Source organism: Gopherus flavomarginatus, chromosome 5 (assembly GCF_025201925.1).
Source record: "Gopherus flavomarginatus isolate rGopFla2 chromosome 5, rGopFla2.mat.asm, whole genome shotgun sequence".
Classification (NCBI taxonomy): Eukaryota; Metazoa; Chordata; order Testudines; family Testudinidae; genus Gopherus; species Gopherus flavomarginatus.
Window position 1 is genome coordinate 38,107,497 of NC_066621.1, and position 13,096 is coordinate 38,120,592.

Genomic DNA, 13,096 nt, shown 5'->3' on the forward strand with positions numbered 1-13,096 from the left:
TTTTTTAAATAATTTCTCTCTGAAGGACTTTATATATTTGATGCTCTTCTTCATGAGGTCCAGATAAGCTGATATTATCCTGTTTCAGTGTTATTTTCCCCCAGAATTAGGTATTTGAGTGAAATATAATAGTTGATCCTGTCTTTAGTAGTCACTGTGATTCAGTATAAATGATAGCACAAGAAACAAGGCAGGAGAGAATTAGAGTCAATAACGGCAACTTCTCATCCCCCCTCCCCCCGCCTTGCTAGCTGAGCAGCAGGCAAGGAATATAGCCACTGGAGGTAATGGCATACACCCATTCAACATCCAGTCAGCCGAGCGCTCCTTAAACATTGGTAGTAATGTGTTAGACATAGAACAGGTCAGAAACCGCTATCCCTCTTCCTCAGAAAATTCCCACATTTCATTCCGAATTATAAGAGAGACAATATTTTGACATTTCCCACAAAAACCACAATTTGGAACAATTTCTCTTTGGGACCATCAGGAGGTTTCATTCTGATATTGTCTAAACATTTCATTTTAATAATGTTGAAACTCTGTTTCGCAAAGGTAAAAATATATCATTTCAATAAGGAAAATGTTTTGGTTCAACCTTATTTCTTTTTTTTTACTTTTATATTATATTAAACTATTAAATATAATATACACCTAGAACCTAAAATCTGGCAAGTCAAGTGTAAAAGTCTAATTAAGCAGGTGAAAAAATAATTTCAAGAGCAACTAGCAAAAGACTAAAAAACTAACAGTATTTTTTTTAGGTACATCAGAAGCAGGAAGCCTGACAAAGAATGGGAGGCGGCACTAGATGATTGAGGTGCTAAAGGAGCACTCAGGAAAGACAAAGTCATTGCAGAGAAGCTAAATGAATTCTTTGCACTAGTCTTCACTGCAAAGGATGTGAGGGAGATTCCCACACCTGAGCCTTTCTTATTATGTGATGGATCTGAGGAACCACCCCAGACTGAGGAGTCATACAACTATCCATGAAAAATGGGGTCTAGATTAGCTGTTACCACTCAAGAGAGAGATCTTGGAGTCATTGTGGACAGTTCTCTGAAAACATCCGATCTAGCTGCAGTAGCAGTCAAGAGCTAAGAAAATGATAAGAACCATTTGGAAAGGGACAGATAAGAAGATATCATAAGGCCACTATATAAATCCATGGTACACTCACATCTAGAATACTGCGTGCAGTGCTGGTCAGCCAATCTCAAAAATGTAAATTAGCAGTGGAAAAGATACAGGGAAGGGTAACAGAAATCACCAGGGTTATGGAACAGCTTCCATCTGAAGAAAGATGAAAAGGATTGGAACAGTTCAGTTCAGAAAAGAGACAACGATGCAAGGGATATGATTGATGTCAATAAAATCATTAACGATATGGAGAAAGTGGATGAGGCAGTGTTATTTACCCCAGGAAATAACATATTCCCCTTCACAAAAGACAAGAATCACAGATCAGCCAAAGAAATTAATAGGAAGCCGCTAATGACTCCTGCCATGTTTATCAGCAGGTTACTTCTACTAGAGATATTTTTTTGCCTTCATGATAATTTCTTAACAGTCCAGCTTAATCCATGTATCTATGACATCATTCCAAGAACCCAGGGTAACTAGACCGTATTTAATCTCACTATCCATGTCACATACAGGAGCCATAAATGGTTATGGATCAACTCTCCCATCCTTCACATTGCAACAGGACTAAGAAATGGTGCCCAAATCCTTGTCTCCAGCCCAAAATTAGAGTGCGCCTATACTTCAAATACTACCGCAGCACAGGAGCGGTGCTGCACCTGTAGCACTTCAGTGGAGATGCTCACAACAGGGGGAGGAGGGGTATTCCAATCTGTGTCACTAATAGACCTTCCCAAGAGGCAGTACCTTGGTTGACAGAAGGATTCTTCCATGGACCTAGCACTGTGTATGCCCGGGGTTATGTTGGCATAGCTACGTCTCTCAGAGGGGTGTGTGTGGATTTTTCACACTCCAGAGAGACGTAGCTACACTGATGTTACTTTTCAGTGCAGATCAGCCCCTATACAGGTGGGAATAGAGTGTAAGAATATGAAATAGTTAAAAAGCAAATCTCTAGAGAGGATGGGGACAGTTGTCAGGTGCTGTTTGTGAGACTCTAGGCTGACATGGCCATGGGCCCAGCAGAAGGGCCTTGCTAGTCTCCCCAGGGCTTATTAAGCCTTAGGTGAGACACTTGTGCACATAGACTGGTTTACTTCTGAGAATCCTTTTGCTCCCAGGCTGCACTGTGTTTTTGCTGTTAAGATGAAACACAGATGTGTGGTGGTGTTTTTTCTTAGAAAGCTGGTCACTGTGTTAATTACTTATCACAGCTCCCGAAGGGAAGACTGGCAGGCCCTACAGCCAAATGGACCAGATGAGAAGCACCTGTAGATACACAGGAGGCGATAACCTAAGAGTGGGAGAGTCTGGGGATTCCATCCCAGGACAGGGGAAGGCAAGAGCCCAAACATGTGAGGGAGTGCACAAAATATTGTGAATACACGGATGAGACAGTACCAAAGAACACTGTGATGGCCACCAGGTGGAAGATGCAGGTGGAGGAGGCATTGCACCAGTCCTCCATGGATTTGGCCAAAGAGGGTTCAAGAGGCAGCTCAACTGTTAGCTCTTGACGTGTCTCATGCTGGCTACATTGAATTAACCCAGAACAGCCTCACCACAGCAGCAACTGTGATAAAGCAGTGGGGGAAATAATGCACATATGACTCCTGTGACATCTTCTGAGATCCTTCAGTGGATGAAATGTGCCAGATAAATACATGGAAACCATAGCTATCACTATCAAAATGGATCTTACCTAAGGGACAGATGAGCATTTAAGTTTATCCATCTTCCCATCACATGACATTTTGAAGCATCACTTTGAATCGTTTCCAAGGTATAAACAGAGAAACTATTAATGGCACAGATACTATCCAAAAATGGGACATGTCATGTCATGTAACCGAGAGAGGAAATTTCATTTTGCTGCCTTTACTGGCCCAAACCGAATTTAGCTCTTCAGATATTTGTGCAAGATAGGTAAATAAAAATCATTTGTAAAATGGACAAACTCAGAGAATTCCCTCACTCCACCCCCTTTAAGGGTTTCATTTGCATCATTGAAATCAGTGGGAGTTGTGCACTTAATCTTTAAGGCACACTGAGTCGAGCCCTAAATCATTACCATGTGTTACAGGTTTGACTGAGTTCAATAATGCCAAATGTCTAGGCTTAATCAACTTTTAGGAATAAAAGATTATTAGTAACAGATAAATGTGGTATAACAGAGAAAGAAAGACTACATATATTACCAACCCATCTGCATGGTAACAGTGCAGTGGTCAGACTGCCTTTAAATCTCTTACCTTTTGACATGTTATTGAATGTTTTTGCTAAGCTTGCACAAACTGGAAAGTAAACAGGACAACATGTATAACTAGTTTATTATCTATGCCGTGACCACTATATTTGAGAAGTTGACAAAACCTTAGAAGTATCCTCTACCAGTAAAACCTTGTCATAAAGCGCACGTTAGTGGGGTGTTAGCAAAATTATTTATCTTGTCCTTGTTTTCTGAGATAACAATAGTTCACATCTGCCCTTGGCTAAATAGCATAACATATGTATATATAGTTTTGGAAGAACTTAAGATGAATACAATTCATACTTCTATAAAAATACATACTATTATATATAATACTGTATATGATATTGGCTAACACTATAAAACTAAGATAGATAGATAGATAGATGGTTGCAGGAGCCAAGCATAAGAGAATACCTAAAGGATCTCAGGTTGAATATGTTTCTTTAGCCATGTTGAATTCCGCTGCTGTATACAGAGCAAGCGTCATGCAAAGATTACATCATCTAACAACAGTACAGTTTCAGCATCAATATAAAACATTCTTAATACAATGTACTATACCTATTCACTACTTTCTTATTGTGGTTACATCACATCTCCTTTTTACTTGCACTTATAGCTGCAACAACAAACAAATTCCATGCTTTCATTAATATATTTTGTCTGCGTGAGTTGAATGCATCTATTTTCTATTAGTTAGCAAAAGGCAATTTGCATTGCTTGTTCATGATTCTCTTACACAGGCTTTCCTATTTCCATATTTTTGTGTTATAAGAGCCAGCTGCACAAACATTGACAAAGTCCCCCATTTCTTCTCTGATCACTAAATGCAGCAGGAATAGTTATGTAAGAATATTGGGAGATTGGTTTGTCTATCGTGCCTCTGACTTGGCTGGATACACAATGGGGCCTGGCCTTCATCCAGTCAACCCATCACTCTATGCTATTGTAGCCCTTTCTGAACCTTTGAGTCTGCCAGTGCCCCTCATCCCTGATGTTCAGCTATTTTTACCACTCCAATCCCAGGTTCTTAGACATCTCTGAAGAAAAAAAAAAAAGCATCTTAATCCCTATCCATTGACTTCTACTTGGTAACTACTTGGTTTGTCTATTGTGCCTCTGACCTGGCTGGACACAGAGTGGGACCTGGCCTTCATCCAGTCAACACGTCTCTTGGAAATGGTCATTTGCCATGTGACATGGGTTCTGCTAGGGTAATTACTGATCAGGCCTGACCTAAGTCCACTGTCGTCATTATTCTTTCTTTAAGTCTTAGGATCAAATCCTTCAAACAGTTGGTTGTGGGTTTTTTTGTTTTGTTTTTTTTTTGTTGTTGATTTTTGTTTTTTAAAGATCCTGCTCCCATTTTAGGCAAATATTTCTATTCTGGAAATCATTTAGAGTGTGCTTAAATCCCCCAGAATTCAATGGGATTTAATCACGTGATCAATGTCAAGCATATGCTTAATGGATTCACTATATAGAGATGGGTGCGAGCACATACCTAAGGGCTTTCCAGAACTGGGTCCTTTACTTGTAAGAGCTCTAGTCTGGTAAAATGGAAAACTTTCCAAACTGGCAATACACCTCAAAAGAGGAGAAAGCTTTGAGTGTACATTTCGGGACAGATAGTACAACGTGTCCAGCAGCACCTACAATTGGAGGCAGATGTTCAGAGATGCTGGGCTTTCAGTTAGACACCGCAATTAGGAAGCCCGAGTTATAGCAGTGGTCAGCACCCAACACTGAGATAAAAAGTGCAAGTCCCAAGTGAATAATTTAGGTCCCTAAGTGGGAGTGGAGACCTTTGGAAAATCCAGTCATTTGTTTGGGTTCTGAAAAGTTAGCTATTGGATAGAGATTTTTGGAAAAATCTGGGCAATAGGTTTTTTTTTTTAATGAAAGATACATATTTGGTTATTCATATAAAGATAACGAAACAGAAAACTCACTTCTCCTTCTCGCTCCCATTTATTGATTAAACACCCCGTCCAACATTTACACCAAGGAAATACCTTCTTTTCTATGATCCTCCAAAGACCTCTTTCAACTCTGTTCACAGGGATAGCCATATTAATCTGCTTCAGCAAACACAACCAGAGTCCTGTGGCACCTTAAACACTAATACATTTATTTGGGCATAAGCTTTCGTGAGCTGGAACCCACTTCATCAGCTTATGCCCAAATACATGTGTTAATCTTTAAGGTGCCACAGGACTCCATTTTTTTCACCTCCTGGTTCCTCAGGCTGCAGATCCAGGAGCTCAGCATGTGGATCACAAGGGTATAAAACACAGAGGTGACCCTGTCTTTTTCCATGAAGTACTTTGAGTTGGGCTGTGAATATATAAAAGAGCCTGTTTCATAGAAGATGGTGCTGGCCATCAGTTAGGAGGTGCAGGTGGAGAAGGCTTTGCTCCTGCCCTTCATGGGCTTGATCTTTAGAAGAGTGACCACAATGTGCATGTAAGAGATGAGAATGATCAGGAAAGGAGATGTTACAGCCATAGCGGAATAGGTGAAATGAACAATGTCTGCAATGCAAGTGCCAGAGCAGGTCAGCTTCAGGCTGGGGAGTACATCACAGAAGAATTGATAAGGAAGTGCTATTTAATAAAACCTTGACTAACCTCAAGCCCAGTCCAGCCAAAGTGGAGTGAGTACCCAATAATCCAGGAAGAACTGACAGCTGTCTACAAAGCAGTCTGTCTCCTCTAAGAAGAAATCAACCACCTAAACAAATTTCAGCTCTAGATGTGTATACTAGGCCAAATTCTCAGCTGTATAACTCTGTGGAAGTAATTTACTTGGTATTATGAGGCTTAATTGGAAGGTTTCCCTTAGAAACTTTAGTGAAATAAACCACAGTCAATCTTTTAGGCAACCAAGCAACCATCAAGTATAAATTATATGTGGATGTCCATGATACAAAAAAGGTTATTGCCGAGTAGGTAGAAGGTGGCACAGAATGGCCTGGCATTATAAAAGTGGGTTTAAAATGCTTCAGCTTGGCTCATTGGGACAAGTCCTTTTCTGTAACTCAAATCCTGGAAGGAAAAGCCTGTACACACGATGAGAGTTCACCCAAATATTAAATAGTTGAAAGGACTCAAAAGGTTCAACATGTAGAGAAATTTAAAAAAAAATAAAATAAAAAAAAGAATGCTTTTTTCAAGCACTCTCAATTTTAGGATTTGACTCAAGGCTTTTGAGCACCTGGGGATGGCAATGTGCCCTTAGCACAAACTGGTGCATGATTGGGAGCTGATCTGCTGTGACCATCTGCGTACTCCCTGGGGTGCCCTTCTTGGTGGTTGTTGGGTGCCCAGCTCTTTGGACAATCCAGGGCTGCTAACAGAATTGCTGGGCCCCAAGGGAAACTGTGTGTGAGGAAGGCTCCAGGCCCCCGGAAGGGGCAGGGCCTCAGGCAGAAGGGGAGGGGATGGGAGCTAGTTCCCCTTCGAGATGCCTTGAGCGCTGCCTGGCCTGTGCTGCCTGGGGCTCCAGTGGTGATTACCACTGCCCCTTTTGCACCTACACCACACACATTCGCAGCTCTGGGTGCCCCACTCTCCTGCAGACCCGGCCAGTGATTAAATCACTGTGATTTAAAGTGGCAGGGATTCCTGGGCAGCCCGAGACTTCCCCCCGCTACTAACACACCGCACTGCACCGCTACTGTGACTTAAAAGTGGCAAGGAGCTTTCTGCCAGTACTACCCTGGCAGCAGCAGTGGGCCTGGGAGCTGTGGGCCCTTTTAAGTCACCAGAGCCCGTGGTATGCCTCCTATGCCCACCCCTCTCCCCTCCGATCAGCGGCCCTGGGAAAATCTGCCTTCCTATGTTCCTTTTCATGGAAGGTGCGCACATTGGGTTATTCACAGAAATCAAGCTACAATCCAGAGAAATCACTCCCTGCCTTTTATTCCCTCTATTGAATTAAAACCATATCCAGTATTTACATTTACAGAGAAAATACCTTCCTCTCTCTTATCCTCCTAAAGGCCTCTTTGACTTCTTTATTCCTCAGGCTGTAGATCAGGGGGTTCAGCATGGGGATCACCAGGGTATAAAACACAGAGATGATTTTGTCCTGATCCATGGAAGACTTTGAACTAGGCCGTAAATACATGAAAGAGCCTGTTCCGTAGAAGATGGTGACTGCTGTCAGGTGGGAGGCACAGGTGGAGAAGGCTTTGCATTGGTCCTTAGCAGAGTTGATCCTTAGGATAGTGACCATGATGTATATATAAGAGATGAGGATAATCAAGATGGTGGTTGATACCAGCATCGTCGCACAGGTGAAATGAACAATGTCTGCGATGCGGGTGTCAGAGCAGGACAGCTTCATAAGAGGGGGCACATCGCTGAAGAAATGGTTGATATAAGCATCACAGAAGGACAAACGGAATATAAATGCAGTTTGCATCATTGAATTCAGACAGCTCATGAAGTACGACCCCAGCACCAACAGCAGGCAGAACCGCTTGAACATGATGATAGTGTAGAGCAATGGGCTGCAGATAGCCGTGAAGCGATCATACGCAATCACACTCAACAGCCAGCATTTGCAAGAGATGGCGATGCTGAAGAAGAAAAATTGCACAGTGCATCCAGTGAATGAAATGACCTTGCTCCTTGCTGCAAAGGTCATCAGCATGCTGGGAATTATGATGGTGGAGGGCCAGGTTGCTGATGAAAAAGTACATAGGGGTGTGAAGTCGGGAGTCAATCCTGATTAAGGTGACCAAGGTAAGGTTCCCCATTAGGATCAGCAAGTAGATCAACAGAAACACTACAAAGAGGGTGATCTGCAGCTTCACATTGTCTGTGAGTCCCAACAAGATGAACTCAGTCACCAGAGTGTGATTTCTCTCTCCCATTTATCCCAGATGCACTGTCTTTGGCAGGTTAGAAAAGTGAGGTGTACACTGAAAGAGGAGACAAATAAGGCCTGTAGTCAGTGCATAAGTCTGAAGATATTAAAATTATTAAATATAGCCTATACTTCTCTGGGTCACTGTAGTGACTGGACCGTATCGAGATTTAAGAGTCTGCTACTGGCTTCAGGCTAAACAAGTGGGACTTTTAGTTCTGGCAGTAGAAGCTCATACTGTTAAAGTCAGAGCCATAGTTCAATCCCCATGTCAACACTAAGTAACAGCCAACCCGGATTTGTCAAGAAGAAATCATGCCAACTCAACCTAATGTCCTTCTTTGACAGTGTAACCAGCCTAGAAGATGAGGTGAAGCAGTAGATATGATATACATTTTAGTAAGGCTTTTGACACAGTTGTACGTAACATTTTCATAAGCAAACAATTAAAAAAATAATGGCGAGATTAAAAAAATAGTTGCAATTAATTGCAGATTTAACAATAGAACACCATTTACTTTAATATTTTTTGATGTTTTCAACAATGTATTGATTTCAGTTACAATACAGAATACAAAGTGTATAGCACTCATTTCATGTTATTATTTTATTACAGATATTTGCACTATAAAAGATAAAACCGTATTTTTCAATTCACCTCATTCAAGTACTGTACTGCAATCTATTCTTCATTGTGAAAGAGCAACTGACAAATGTAAAATTGTTTTTATATGGCTTCACTCAAAAACAAAACAGAGTAAAACTTCAGAGCCTACAAATCCACTCAGTCCTACTTCTTGTTCAGCCAATCACTAAGACAAACAAGTTTGTTTATATTTACAGGCGATAATGCTGCCTGCTTCTTATTTACAATGTCACCTGAAAGTGAGAACAGGCATTTACATGGCACTGTTGTAGCCAGTGTTGAAAGATATTTACGTCCAGATATGCTAAACATTTGTATGTCCCTTCATGCTTCGACCACCATTCCAGGTTAGGTTAGTTTTGAGGGGAAAACTCTCTAATTCTAAAGATAGGTAAGTATTGTCATAAGCCTCCAAAACAGGTTATAGAAAACCCAGAATCTGAGACCATAACTCACATCAAGGAGCTCTACCATTGACCAATGGGAATCTTTGCATAACAAGCTTCTACTCAGTGTGAGAAAGCATATGACACATGGACACATACATTTCCTACTCCAGAGCCCATTTGCAGCTCCCCATCCCAGTGGAAGAGTTCTCTGCCTGCACAAGGCACCAAACATACTAATTCCCAGATCCCTACGATGGCCTCTCAGTATGTGCCAGGTGCATGCACCAACCATGCATCTCTCCTGCTCCCAACTATGATCCCAGAGCTGTGTTCTGTGCCATGCACTGACTGCACCTGGTCTGTGCACTATGCCGCACACTGAACGTGCCTTGAATGTACCTGTAGCATTGCAACTCAGCCCTTGTTGAACTTGTGCCATGCAGATCACATATCCAGTCCGTATTCCAGCACTGTATGCATGTGCCGCTCATTGAGTATGCCCATTCCTGGTTCATTAGTCTGCTCTCATTGATGCATGCTCAGCTCCCGGCTACAATCCCGGAGCTATGTACTGTACCATACACAATTCTCAGCTCCCCACTCCATCCCGTGTGCTGGTGCTGTGCATTGAGTGAATTTGTTCATTGTGGCTGGCACAGACCCTGTTCATCATATTGAGTGCTGCCAGGCAGGCGTTCAGTGAGCCTATCCCAACAGAGAGGTGATTTATCCTGGCTGAGACTCTTACACTCGCCTCTCTGTGTCATTTTCTGTGTGGCAACGATTTCCTCCCATATCTTCAAGGCTCTCCATCGCCATCCAGGCATCATACTTTTGACCCAGCACTGCTCTCCAAACTGTCCCACACCTACATGTTGGCAGATAGCTCTATGGCACTAGGGGGTGGGGGCAATGTCTGTGGAGGGCTGGACATCCTCTAAAGTTACCGTTCCTGTCCGTTGCTTCCTTGTGGTCATAAACATTGAGCAGAAAGGCACCTGGAGAGCACCAAGGTGGACAGCACACAAAATACTGGAGTAAAGGGTTGAGACACACAGTCCTTTGGTTCTAGGAACAGCACCTGTGCCCTTAAGTCACCAAGGGAGTACACTGCTTAGTGTGTATCACTCAGTAAGGAGCTGATCCTAGGACAGTCCAATGGTATATGGTTTCTAGCAGTCAGAGCCCTAGTTTTGTTCCCTACCTCTGTAGTTCCCAACAAGGAGTCTGGGGCAGGTTTCAGGGTTTACTCCAGGGATGGCTGGCATTAGACTCGCTAGGCCCCAGGGCAGAAAGCCAAAGCCCCACCATACAGGATGGCAGCCCATGGCCCCAAGCCCCGGTACCCAAGGCTGAAGTTGAAGCCTGAGCAATTTAGCTTTGCGGGATCAGCTGTGGTATAGGGCTTCAGGCAATTTTATCCCCTAATGCTGGCCCTGGCTTTTCTATGCAGAAATACACTTGTTGTGGCACAGCTGGGCTCTGGAGTTTTTATGGCATGTTGCGGGGCGCAATGATTCAGCAGAGCTGCTAAACTAACACTTAAATTAATGCAAAGAAGTAATGTGGTCTAGTGCATTAGGTACTGGGCTGGGAGCCAGGAGACCTGGATTTTATTCCAGCTTTCACCTGCTGTAGGACCTTCAGGAAATCTATTTCCCTCTCTCTGCTGATACAGTGCTTGGCACAACAAGGTCACAGTCTCAATTAACTATACTGTTTGGTGCCCCCAGTCGTGGAGCCAGCCCACATTGTGCTACATGCTGGGGTTGGGCAGATGTATGAAATCTAAGATGCTCCAGGCAACATGAATCCCACTCAGCTTCTTACATAGAATTATGTATAAAAGTCATCAAAAGATGGGGATAGACAGACTGCTATGAACCGGATGGTTGGGTTAAAGGAACAGCACTAAAGGGTCTGCAAGGCATCTTGTAAAGTCATGGGTTGGCAGGGCAATGAGCTGAAAGATTCCACAAATGAGAGGAAATGTTTATAGTTGAATTCATCCAAATGTGCTTTGATAGGTTAATGATTCGTGGGATATAGTATTCATGCTTCAAAGGATGTTGTTTATCTGGGAGTGCGGTCACTACATGGTAGCACAGGGACAAGTGGGTTGGAAGGCCTGAGCTTTCTATTATGGCTTCCACCTTCATCATCCTCTGGCATCCACCATGACACAATTGGTCCTACATCGTCCTGATCCTGAAAAACCATCCTCACCAGACAAAGTCAGAGAAAAGAAACCAGATGATATCTCCATCTGGCCCTGCTTGAGCTAAATTCTGAATACTTGGGATAGGAGACTTGTGTTCCTGCTGTCACACCCTCCCTCATGTGACATTTTCCTTCCACACCTTATATATCCTCTTTTCTATCCCTTTCCTTTTGCCTCTTTCTCATGAGCATCTGTCTCAGCCAACAGGTATATGCCATCTCATTATTTTAAATAGCGTAGCCAGACACTCCAATTTTAACACTCTGGACTAGGTAAAACAGTAAAAAAAAAAGTTTATTAATTACAATGGGATAGATGTTAAGTGAGTACAAGTAATGAGTCTTAAAAGTCACAAACTGTTGTAAGAAAAATAAAGATAAAATATTTACTAGTGCCTAACTTAATAAAATGTTAGATTCAAACAAAGTTTCTCACTACAGACTCCAGCATATTACTGACCAAACTCTTCAGTCTGGATCCCTCCCCTCGAGTCCAGTGGCTGTTTTCTTTTATCTTCATAAGTGTGATGTCAGAGCTAGAAAGGGAGAGAGATGATGGGAGTCTTGGGGTGTCTTCTCCTTCTTTTTATAGTCCTGCCCCCCATTGAGAAGCATTTCCAGATGGGAGAAAGGTGACAGGCAGTCTGGTGAAGAAAGGAAACTCCATGCAGTTTCTTTGCTCAAATGTAGATTTCTGTCCCTTCCCACTTCCTCCTCAAAGAATGGCCACTTAGATGATAACGGTCCATCAGCCTTGTTGACTCAGACTTGATGCCTGAGGCATCAGCTTGCCCTTTGCCTCTGAGGAAGTGGTTTAGCTACTCCTCGGACTTATGTGGGAAACATGCTTGAGTCATGATTTCATCTTATGTACATAACTTTACATGTAATGGTGCCACGTGCATTTTGCCATGATATTGACCAGCAAACAATGTGTTTTTAAATACCACCTCACAAGGCAAACCTTGTACAAGCATTATAACAATACCGTGTAGTGTGTGACCATGGGTCTATTCTGTTAACATCCCATTCAGATGTATGGGGCAGGTAACTGCAGGACACACTGCTTTGGGAGCTATGTCAACCCATCCCAGCAGTGAACTCTGTGTGGCAGGAATGAAGGAATTCAGTTGGCTTGCTCTCTTCAAAAACAGATACACTCTAGCTGCTGGGGTAAGTACTGGGGGGGGTGTCCTGCCACAGTCTGTTCCTCTCTAGGGGCAAAGGAAACTCCTGATGCTCCTCAACGGAGGGATAAACAAACATGATGCTACTCCTGGGTGAGAAAATGCATTAGCCTTGCCTCTCTGGAAGGGGATGGCACCTTTGTCATCACCATTCCAAGTGGAGGGTGAGGTTACGGGGAACGGGGAGAGAACATGCTATGATCTGACTAGGACCATAAATTGCCTTTAATTCTACTCTTATCACTTTGAAAAAAAATTGAAGTTATTTTTCAGTTTAAGAAGTTTAGTGGCATGAGCAAACACCCCCTGGTCCTCATCTCACACAAGTAAAGAGATGCACTGGGCAAGCACTAGCAGCGGGGATCTTGAAGAGGTTATTTTC

At 42.8% G+C, this 13,096-nt stretch overlaps 1 pseudogene; it reads right to left on the reverse strand.

Moving 5' to 3' along the window:
- Positions 1–7,360: 7,360 nt before the first annotated feature.
- On the reverse strand, positions 7,361–8,279 carry LOC127052573 (olfactory receptor 1019-like; annotated as a pseudogene).
- Positions 8,280–13,096: the final 4,817 nt, after the last annotated feature.